Genomic DNA, 12,327 nt, shown 5'->3' with positions numbered 1-12,327 from the left:
TCAAACGATGATAGGGGTTCAGGCTGAATTGATAACAACGAAGACCCACTCCCCTCTCTCGAAGCTTACGGTCCATATGGACGGCCTGTGTCATAGCTTCTTACAGAGAATCAGGTGGTGGATGCAGGGCTAGCGCATCCTTTAAATGCTCGGACAGTCCCCTTCAAAATAGCCCTCTGAGCGCCGAGATGTTTCAAGACACCTCTGGTGCCCACGGCCTGTACTCAGAACAGTACCACTCGGCAGAGAGCTTCCCCTGAGTGAGACCCATAATCGTGTCCTCAGCCAATCTCATTCGATCGGGTTCATCGTAAATGAGACCGAAGGCCTCGAAGAACCGCTCCACAGACAATCTCTCAGGGATCGTAGAAGGTAGGGAAAAAACCCAGGACTGCGGACCCTCACGTAACAAAGATATCACTATCCCTACCCTTTGACTCTCATCCCCTGAAGACCTAGGATGCAGGGAAAACAATAACTTGCAACTCTCCCGAAAGACCTGGAATTTACTTTTATCCGCAGAAAAGGTATCCGGTAATTTGATAGAGGGTTCAGGAGAAGAGAGGGAAACATCTGACACAGCCCCATCCATATTGCCAGATGGAGATGAGGCACCCCAAACCACACTAACTGTATCCACCAACTCCCTTTGCACCTGTCGATGAGGAGCAACCAGAGCTCTTTGCTCCATCGACAGATTGTGCATCATTTTGGTCTGGTTAGCTACCTGATCTGACAGAGCCTGGAGCGCATCCATATCAGAGAAAAAGGGGGGGGGGGGGGAGTGCAGAATCTCCTTAAATGCTTTGGGTCGGTTATAATGCAATGACGCTGTCTGGTGTAATAGAAGTTTCTTACTCTATGCAGGGAATCATCTCTTACCTCTATAGGGAATAATCTTTTGGTGTCTATAGAAATTCATGTCTTAATGTATTTAGGGATTCATCTCTTACTCTTTCCAGAGATTAATTTCTTACTCTGCAGGAATTTGTCTTACTCTTTGTACGGATTCAACTCTTATTCTCTGTAGGGATTCATCTCTTACTATCTGTAGGGATTCTTCTTTTACTCTCTGTAGGGATTCATCTCTTACTTTCTGAACCAATTCATTTCTTACTCTGTAGGGATTCATGTCTTAGGGTACCGTTACACAAAACGATTTACCAACGATCACGACCAGCGATACGACCTGGCCGTGATCGTTGGTAAGTCGTTGTGTGGTCACTGGAGAGCTGTCACACAGACAGCTCTCCAGCGACCAACGATGCCGAAGTCCCCAGGTAACCAGGGTAAACATCGGGTTACTAAGCGCAGGGCCGCGCTTAGTAACCCGATGTTTACCCTGGTTACCATCGTAAATGAAAAAAAAAAAAAAACGTACATACTCACATTCCGGTGTCTGTCAGGTCCCTAGCTGTCTGCTTCCCGCACTGACTGCGTGCCGGCCGTAAAGTGAAAGCAGAGCACAGCGGCCCTGCGCTTAGTAACCCGATGTTTACCCTGGTTACAAGCGAACGCATCGCTGGATTGGTGTCACACACACCGATCCAGCGATGACAGCGGGAGATCCAGCGACGAAATAAAGTTCCAAACGATCTGCTACGACGTACGATTCTCAGCAGGGTCCCTGATCGCTGCTGCGTGTCAGACACAGCGATATCGTATGGATATCGCTGGAACGTCACGGATCGTACCGTCGTAGCGACAAAAGTGCCACTGTGAGACGGTACCATTACTCTCTGTAAAAAATTAATCTTACTCTCTTTAGGGATTCATCTTTTATTCTCTGTAGGAATATTATCTCTTACTCTCGTAGGGATTCATATGACATTTTACTCTCTGTATGATAAATTTCTTACTATCTATATGGATTAATCTCTTACTCTCTGTTGGGATTCATCTCTTACTCTCTTTAGGGATTCATCTCTTACTCTTTGTAGGAATTTATCTCTTACATTCTGCTGGGATTCACGTATTACGCTCTGTAGAGATTCATCTTTTATTCTCTTTTGGGATTCATCTCTTACTCTCTGTAGGGATTCATATCTTACTTTCTGTACCAATTCATTTCTTACTCTTTGTAGGGATTCATCTCTTACTCTCTGTAGGTATTCATATTTTTTTCTCTTAAAGGACTTGTCTCTTACTCTCTGTATGACATTATGTCTTACTTTCTGTATGACTTCATCTCTTACTTTCTGTAGGGATTCATGTCTTATTCTCTGCAGGGATTTAACTCTTACTCTCTGCAGGAATTCAACTCTTATTCTCTTTAGGGATTCATTTCTTACTCTCTGCAGGGATTCATCTCTTACTCTCTGTAGGGCTTCATATTTTTTTCTCTTAAAGGACTTGTCTCTTAAGGCCCCGTCTCACATAGCGATTTACCAACGATCACGACCAGCGATACGACCTGGCCGTGATCGTTGGTAAGTCGCTGTGTGGTCGCTGGGGAGCTGTCACACAGACAGCTCTCTCCAGCGACCAACTATCAGGGGAACGACTTCGGCATCGTTGAAACTGTCTTCAACGATGCCGAAGTCCCCCTGCAGCACCCGGGTAACCAGGGTAAACATCGGGTTACTAAGCGCAGGGCCGCGCTTAGTAACCCGATGTTTACCCTGGTTACCAGCGTAAATGTAAAAAATAACAAACAGTACATACTCGCCTTCTGATGTCCGTCAGGTCCCTTGCCGTCTGCTTCCTGCTCTGAGTGCCGCAAAGTGAAAGTGAAAGTACAGCACAGCGGTGACGTCACCGCTGCGCTCTGCTCTCACTGTACGGCACTCAGAGCAGGAAGCAGACGGCAAGGGACCTGACGGACATCAGAAGGCGAGTATGTACTGTTTGTTATTTTTTACATTTACGCTGGTAACCAGGGTAAACATCGGGTTACTAAGCGCGGCCCTGCGCTTAGTAACCCGATGTTTACCCTGGTTACCAGTGAAGACATCGCTGGATCGGTGTCACACACACCGATTCAGCGCTGTCAGCGGGACCTCAACGACCAAAAAAAGGTCCAGGCCATTCCGACACGACCAGCGATCTCACAGCAGGGGCCTGATCGCTGGTACGTGTCACACATAGCGAGATCGCTACTGAGGTCGCTGTTGCGTCACAAAACTTGTGACTCAGCAGCGATCTCGCTAGCGATCTCGCTATGTGAGACGGGGCCTTAACTCTCTGTATGGCATCATGTCTTACTCTCTGCAGGGATTCATCTCTTACTTTCTGTAGTGATTTATGTCTTACTCTCTATAGGGTTTCATCTCTTACTCTCTGTAGGGATTCATCTCTTACTCTCTCTAGGGATTCATCTCTTACTCTCTCTAGGGATTCATCTCTTACTCTCTGTAGGGATTCATTTCTTACTCTCTGCAGGGATTCATCTCTTACTCTCTCTAGGGATTCATCTCTTACTCTCTCTAGAATTTCATCTCTTACTCTCTGTAGGGATTCATCACTTACTCTCTGTAGGAATTCATCTACTCTCTGTAGTGTTTTATGTCTTACTCTCTGTAGGGATTCATCTCTTACTCTCTGTAGGGATTCATCTACTCTATGCAGTGTTTATGTCTTACTCTCTGTAGGGATTCATCTCCTACTCTCTGTAGGGAATCATCTCTTAAGGTACCTTCACACGAAACGACTTTGTAACGATATCGCTAGCGATCCGTGATGTTGCAGCGTCCTGGCTAGCGATATCGTTTAGTTTGACACGCAGCAGCGATCAGGATCCTGCTGTGATGTCGCTGGTCGCTTAATAAAGTTCAGAACTTTATTTGGTCGTCCGATCGCCGTGTATCGTTGTGTTTGACAGCAAAAGCAACGATACCAGCGATATTTTACACTGGTAACCAGGGTAAACATCGGGTTACTAAGCGCAGGGCCGCGCTTAGTAACCCGATGTTTACCCTGGTTACCAGTGTAAAATGTAAAAAAAAACAACAGTACATACTTACATTCGCATCCCCCGCCGTCCGCTTCCCACACTGACTGAGCGCCGCAAAGTGAAAGTGAAAGCACAGCACAGCGGTGACGTCACCGCTGTGCCCTGCTACTGCCGGCGCTCAGTCAGTCAGTCAGTGCAGGAAGCGGACGCCGGGGGACGCGAATGTAAGTATGTACTGTTTGTTTTTTTTATATTTTACGCTGGTAACCAGGGTAAACATCGGGTTACTAAGCGCGGCCCTGCGCTTAGCAACCCGATGTTTACCCTGGTTACCCGGGGACCTCGGCATTGTTGGTCGCTGGAGAGCGGTCTGTGTGACAGCTCTCCAGCGATCAAACAGCGACGCTGCAGCGATCGGCATCGTTGTCGCTATCGCTGCAGCGTCGTTTCGTGTGAAGGTACCTTTACTCTCTGTAGAGATTAATCTACAACTCTCTGTAGAGATTTGTCTTACTCTCTGTAGGGATTCATCTCATACTTCTTGTAGGGATTTATGTCTTAAAGGGAACCTGTCACCACGTTTTTGGAAGATGGGATAAAAATAGCGTTAAATAGGGGCAGAGGTGGGCGTTACATTAGTGTGTGTGTTATGCGTTTATTACCCACCTAAGTTGCCGAAATAACTTTGCAAAGTCTCCGTTTTCGCCTGTCAATCAGGCTGGTCAGGTCACATGGGCGTGGTGTCTTCACCCAGATTTGGCGTAGTTTTCCGTTGGTGGCGTAGTGGTGTGCGCATGCCCAAAGTCCGGAATCCTCTTCCAGGGGATTTAAAATAGTGCGGTGTTCGTTATTGCATTGGTGATCGGTGGGCGCGGCCATCTTCCTTTGGCCGCGCGTGCGCAGAAGCGGCGCTCTGCTGGCCGCGGCTTCAGGAAAATGGCCGCGGGATGCCGCGCGTGCGCAGATGGATATCGCGGCGGCCATTTTCCTGAAGCCGCGGCCAGCAGAGCGCCGCTTCTGCGCACGCGCGGCCAAAGGAAGATGGCCGCGCCCACCGATCACCAATGCAATAACGAACACCGCGCTATTTTAAATCCCCTGGAAGAGGATTCAGGACTTTGGGCATGCGCACACCACTACGCCACCAACGGAAAACTACGCCAAATCTGGGGGAAGACAACGCCCATGCGACCTGACCAGCCTGATTGACAGGCGAAAACGGAGACTTTGCAAAGTTATTTCGGCAACTTAGGTGGGTAATAAACGCATAACACACACACTAATGTAACGCCCACCTCTGCCCCTATTTAACGCTATTTTTATCCCATCTTCCAAAAACGTGGTGACAGGTTCCCTTTAAGGTACCTTCACACGAAGCGACGCTGCAGCGATAGCGACAACGATGCCGATCGCTGCAGCGTCGCTGTTTGGTCGCTGGAGAGCTGTCACACAGACCGCTCTCCAGCGACCAACGATGCCGAGGTCCCCGGGTAACCAGGGTAAACATCGGGTTGCTAAGCGCAGGGCCGCGCTTAGTAACCCGATGTTTACCCTGGTTACCAGTGTAAAATGTAAAAAAAACAAACAGTACATACTTACATGCGTCCCCCGGCGTCCGCTTCCTGCACTGTGTGAGCGCCGGCAGTAGCAGGGCACAGCGGTGACGTCACCGCTGTGCTGTGCTTTCACTTTCACTTTGCGGCGCTCAGTCAGTGTGGGAAGCGGACGCCGGGGGACGCATGTAAGTATGTACTGTTTGTTTTTTTTACATTTTACGCTGGTAACCAGGGTAAACATCGGGTTACTAAGCGCGGCCCTGCGCTTAGTAGCCCGATATTTACCCTGGTTACCAGTGTAAAATATCGCTGGTATCGTTGCTTTTGCTGTCAAACACAACGATACACGGCGATCGGACGACCAAATAAAGTTCTGAACTTTATTCAGCGACCAGTGACATCACAGCAGGACCCTGATCGCTGCTGCGTGTCAAACTAAACGATATCGCTAGCCAGGACGCTGCAACGTCACGGATCGCTAGCGATATCGTTACAAAGTCGTTTCGTGTGAAGGTACCTTAACTCTCAGTAAGAATTCATCTCCTATTCTCTGCAGGAATTTATGTCTTACTTTCTGTAGGAATTCATCTCTTACTCTCTGTAGGGATTCATGTCTTACTCTCTCTAGGGATTCATCTACTTTCTCTAGGGATTTATGTCTTTCACTGTTTAGGGGATTTATCCCCAACACTCTGTAGGGATTCATCTCTTACTCAATGTATGAATTCATGTCTTACTCTCTGTACTGATTCATTTCTTACTCTCTGTGTGGATTCATGGCTAATTCTCTGTAGGGATTCATGTCTTACTCTCTGTAGGGATTCATCTCCTACTTTTTGTAGGGATTTATGTCTTACTCTATAGGAATTCATCTCTTTCTCTCTGTAGGGATTCATCTCTTTTTCTCTGTAGGGATTCATCTTTATTGGGATTCATCTCTTATTTTCTGAAGCGATTTATATTTCTTCATTGTATGCACTTTCATATTCAGATTCTTGTTTGCTCACCCTCAGATGATCTGTTATTTCGCTGAATAAACACTCGGGAATAAGGATTCTGAATTTGGCATTTTCCGGGCATTGTTGCTGGCCTGACAGGCTGGCGGGGATCAGACCCGCCGTGCATTGTGCATTCAGCATCTCTTATCTAATAAACATGATGATAACTCTGAATCTAAATGACGGTATTAAAGGTAGGGGTGGAAGGCGCTTTGTGAGGAATGAGCCCCCCTCCATTCTCACTAATTACTCACTTTACTCCTCTCGCTGGGGGGGCGCCGCGCACTTTGTAGATTTATCGCCAACAGGGGTTTTATGTTTTCCTTTTGCAGAATGTTCTTTTCTTAGCGTGATGAAGAGAGAGATGAAACCAAAGAATCTGGAACACACGAGAGCAGCGTCTCTAGGGAGTGCCATTGCTCGGGCTAATTAAAATAAGCCTGTTTATGCAGTGACTGGAAACAGTTAAACGTGGGAAGTTTTCATTAAAAAACCAGATGTATTTCGTATCATATATGTGGTGTTAACACAGTTTTCTGCAGATCCAAGATTACATTGTCGGTGCAGCTGTGGGCTTAGTGTTGGCCCTTTAAGACTGGTGACATGAGCAGAAGTGGGTATGGCAGGCAGCACTAAGCATGTCTTCTGCTTGTCTTTAAAGCAGGAATGGATGAAGTAAGCAGCATTAGATATGTCTGGTGTTGACCCTTTAAGACAAGTTGTATAAGCAGGCAGCAGTGGCAAATCTGGTGTGGGCCCTTTAGGACAGGCAGAGTGAACAAGGTTATATAGAGAAAGCAGCAATGGGTATAGTTATTACCGGCTCTTTAAGACAGATTTTATGAGCGGTGGTGGATGTAGTAAGAAGCAGTAGATATATGTAGTGTGGGTCCTTTAAGACAGGTGGTATGCATGGGTTCACCCAAAGACTAGGTTGGAGTCTGATTCTACTTGACAGCCGATCTTTCCACCCCACTGCAGAGGCTGGAAGGAAGGAATCTACTATTTTTACTACTGGGAAGATGCAGCAATGTGCGCCGCTCCATTACATTCTGCAATAACCGGCATGAGCCCCAAACACTCAGATTAATTCACACAGACACTAACAGTGTGATTTCTTAATGGTGCAATTCACCCCTAAAGTAATGATGTAATTCACACAGACCTCAGTATGGTTTAAAAGAAATGTTACAGTGTGAGTCAACCTGATGCCAAGAGTGTGATTCACCCCTAAAGTAACAGTGTAATTCACACAGGCCTCAGTATTGTACACCAGAAATGTTACAGTGTGAGTCAAACTGATGCTAATAGTGTGAATCACCCCTAAAGTAACAGTGTAATTCACACAGGCCTCAGTATTGTACACCAAAAATGTTACAGTGTGAGTCAAACTGATGCTAAGAGTGTGAATCACCCCTAAAGTAACAGTGTAATTCACACAGGCCTCAGTATTGTACACCAAAAATGTTACAGTGTGAGTCAACCTGATGCTAACAGTGTGATTCACCCCTAAATTAACAGTGTAATTCACACAGACCTCAGTATGGTACACCAGAAAAGTTACAGTGTGAGTCAACCTGATGCTAACAGTGTGATTGACCCCTAAATTAACAGTGTAATTCACACAGACCTCAGTATGGGACACCAGAAAAGTTACAGTGTGAGTCAAACTGATGCTAAGAGTGTGAATCACCCCTAAAGTAACAGTGTAATTCACACAGACCTCAGTATGGTACACCAGAAAAGTTACAGTGTGAGTCAACCTGATGCTATTGCGGCGCCCCAGGGTCCTGGTCATCGCAGTGGTATTGCTTTTCTCTCGGGGAGAGTGATGCTACGTTTGGAGGCAAAGAAGGACAACTGCATCCAGGTATCACAAACATGCAACACATTTCACACTCCAGGCCACCAGGGGAGCTCTTGCTCCTATTTATTAGGTCACTCCCAATATATATATAACTGGTAGTCTGACCGAATACCACAGGTGGCGTCACGAACACAAACTATATCCCTTTAAAGACCTTTCCCTTTTACACAGATGTCCCTGGGGCCACGGACCGGGTCAGCCACCGTGACATCCCCCTGTGAACCGAAGGACCCGGTACCGAGTACCCCAAGGCCCCATGGGGGCGATACACTAACAGTGTGATTCACCTCTAAAGTAACAGTGTAATTCACACAGACCTCAGTATGGTACACCAGAAATGTTATAGTGTGAGTCAACCTGACGATTAGAATGTGATTCACCTCTAAAGTAACAGTGTAATTCACACAGACCTCAGTATGGTACACCAGAAATGTTACAGTGTGAGTCAACCTGATGCCAAGAGTGTGATTCACCCCTAAAGTAACAGTGTATTTCACACAGACCTCAGTATGGTACACCAGAAATGTTAGGCCGGGATCACACGTGAGAGAAATACGGCCGAGTCTCGCATGTTAATACCCGGCATTGCCGTCGTCACTCGGGAATGGAGCGTGCGGCTGCATGTCTTGCTATGCAGCCGCACGCTCCGCTCCTAAGTGATGACGGCAATGCCAGGTATTAACATGCGAGACTCGGACGTATTTCTCGCATGTGTGATCCTCACAGTGTGAGTCAGCCTAGTGCTAAGAGTGTGATTCACCCATAACGTAAAGGTGTAATTCACACAGACTTTAGAATGGTAGTCCCATAGTCGGACTAAGTAAAAAAGTTAAAAAAAAAAGAAGTAAACTTTTTTAAAAAATAATGTTACAAATCTTTAAAAAAAAAATCCAAAATACTACTAAAAAAATCAAAAGATATTGGATCTATAAATAAATATTAGAATGAAAAAAATAAACAATAAAAGTACACATATTTGGTAGCGCTGCGTCCACAACAACCCGACCTATAAAACCGTACCACTAGTACCACTGTACCACCCTTTAGCGAACACCATAAAAAAATAAAAATAAAAAACAAGGCAAAAAACAATGCTTTATCATCATACCGCAGAACAAAATGTGGAATAAAATGAGATAAAAAAAAAAATATAAACACAGTCACACTGAAGATGTCATCTTGTCCCGCAAAAAAACAAGACACAATACAGCTCAATTAGTGGAAAATTAAACGAGTTATAACTCTCAGAATAAAGCGATGCAAAAATAATTATTTTGTCTATAAAATAGTTTTTATTGTGTAAACGCGCCAAATGGGGAATTGCTGTAATCGTACTGACCCGAAGAATAAAACTGCCTTATCAATTTTACCATACACAGAACGGCATAAACCCCTCCACCACAAAAAAAATCCTGAATTTCTGTTTTTAGTTCAATCTGCTTCCCAAAAATCGGAATAGAAAGTTATCAAAAAATGTCATGTGCCCGAAAATGTTACCAATGAAAACGTCAACTCATCCTGCAAAACACATACCATCACATGACTCTGTGGGGCAAAATATTATAGCTCTCAAAATATGGTGATGCAAAAACTATTTTTTGCAATAAAAAGCATCTTTTAGTGTGTGACAGTAGCCAAACATAAAAACCCGATATAAATCTGGTATCGCTGTAATCGCACCGACCCAAAGAATAAAGTCACCTAATCACTTGTACCGCACAAGGAACAGCGTAAAAAATAAATAAAACCAATTCTTCACCTGCTGTTGATTTTTTCATTCTGTCTCCCAATAATCACAGTAAGGCTTTGAAAACCCATCTCTTCAAACAAGCCTACCACAGTAAACTAACTTTGCCCTGTTCCCTCCTTCCAAATATTATTCTTAATCTGCATCCTACTATTCATCTGTCTCCACACCCTCCATGCACACGATAACTGCACTTTATACTTGATTATTGCACTTAAACACACGGATCATGCAGCTTTATATGAAAATCCCTATCTACTATATAATTGTCTAAGGGTACTTCCGTCTGTCCTTCTGTCTGTCACCGTTATTCGTTCGCTGATTGGTCTCGGCAGCTGCCTGTCATGGCTGCCGAGACCAATCAGCGACGCGCACAGTCCAGAAAAAAATGGCCGCTTACTCCCCGCACTCACTGCCGGCGCCCGCATACACCGCTCACACAGGGTTAATGCCGGCGGTAACGGACCACGTTATGCCGCGGGTAACGCACTCCGTTACCGCTGCTATTAACCCTGTGTGTCCCCAACCTTGTACTATTGACGCTGCCTATGCGGCATCAATAGTACAGAATGTAATGTTAAAAATAATAAATTAAAAAAAAAACCTGCTATACTCACCCTCCGCCGCCTTTCTCGCTCCTCGCCACGCTCCCCGGACCACTCCATTACAAGCGTCAGCTTGCGGTGCGGTCCCGTCCCAGGGCTGGTGTGCGGCAAGGACCTGCCGTGACGTCACGGTCATGTGACCGCGACGTCTTCATAGGTCCTGCTCCCACCAGCCCTGGCACTTGCAATGGAACTCGGCTTCAGGAAAATGGCCGCCGCGATCTCGATCTGCGCATGCGCGGCATCCCGCGGCCATTTTCCTGAAGCCGAGCACTACCATCTGCACAGGATCCCAGGAAGAGGAGACACGGGACGCCGAGGAGCAGCGACAAGAATGGTGAGTATGATACACTACAAGGGGCCCTCGGATCGTTAGGTGAGTATGTTTATTTTTTATTTTTTGGCCCTGTGACATACGTGCCTCGGTAATATACTACGTCACTGGGCAATATCCTACGTGGCTCTGCTGTATACTACAAGGCTGGGCAATATACTACGTGGCTGGACAATATACTATGTGGCTCTGTGCAATATACAACGTAGCTGCGCAATATCCTACGTCGCTGTGCTGTATACTATGTAGCTGGGCAATATACTACGTGGCAGGGCAATATACTACAAGGCTGGGCAATATACTACAAAGCTGTGCAATATACTATGTGGCTCTGTGCAATATACAACGTAGCTGCGCAATATCCTACGTCGCTGTGCTGTATACTATGTAGCTGGGCAATACACTACGTGGTAGGGCAATATACTACAAGGCTGGGCAATATACTACGTGGCTCTGCTGTATACTACAAGACTACGTGGCTGGACAATATACTACAAGGCTGGGCAATATACTACAAAGCTGTGCAATATACTATGTGGCTCTGTGCAATATACTACGTAGCTGCGCAATATCCTACGTCGCTGTGCTGTATACTATGTAGCTGGGCAATACACTACGTAAATGGCCAATATACTACGTGGACATGCATATTCTAGAATACCCGATGCGTTAGAATCGGGCCACCATCTAGTTTATTATAATTGCCAGACCTGAAATAACAAGCACTTTTCCCCTATTGTGTTCCCCCATTTCCTTGTAGATTGTAAGCTTGGGAGCCGGGACCTCACCCCTAATGTCACTGTTTAAATTGTCTTAACTTGTATTGAATTTACTGTCTGTACATGTCCCCGCTTTATGGTAAAGTGCTGCGGAATATGTTGGCGCTATATAAATAAAAATTATTATTATTATTATTATTATTATTATTAAGGCTCGGTGCACATTTATCCTGCCCTCTGCACTGAGCGCTTGCATCGGGGATTTCCATGTAAATTTCTGAAATATTTGATTCAGACAGAACCTCTGGCAGAAGATTCCCTGTAGTGAAGCAGATGGAGGCACTGTGAACGCCATCTGACCTGTGATGCGGCAGTGTACGTCTTTTTAGGATTGCATAAAAGTGCCGTCGGCAACAGATTTGTGCATTTCTGAAAAGAAGGACACCACTGAACAAAGGCCAGACAAAGACCAGAATAACTTTGCTGCCTCATTATAGTGAATGGATCCCTCAGGGATTTCATCTGAATCACATCAATCAGAGATTTAGATGGAAACCCCAAAGTAAGTGGTCAGCGTAATGGGCTGGATAAATGTGATCCCAAACGTTT

Source organism: Ranitomeya variabilis, chromosome 1 (genome assembly GCF_051348905.1).
Source record: "Ranitomeya variabilis isolate aRanVar5 chromosome 1, aRanVar5.hap1, whole genome shotgun sequence".
NCBI classification, from domain to species: Eukaryota; Metazoa; Chordata; class Amphibia; order Anura; family Dendrobatidae; genus Ranitomeya; species Ranitomeya variabilis.
Note: the sequence above shows the minus strand (reverse complement) of the source record.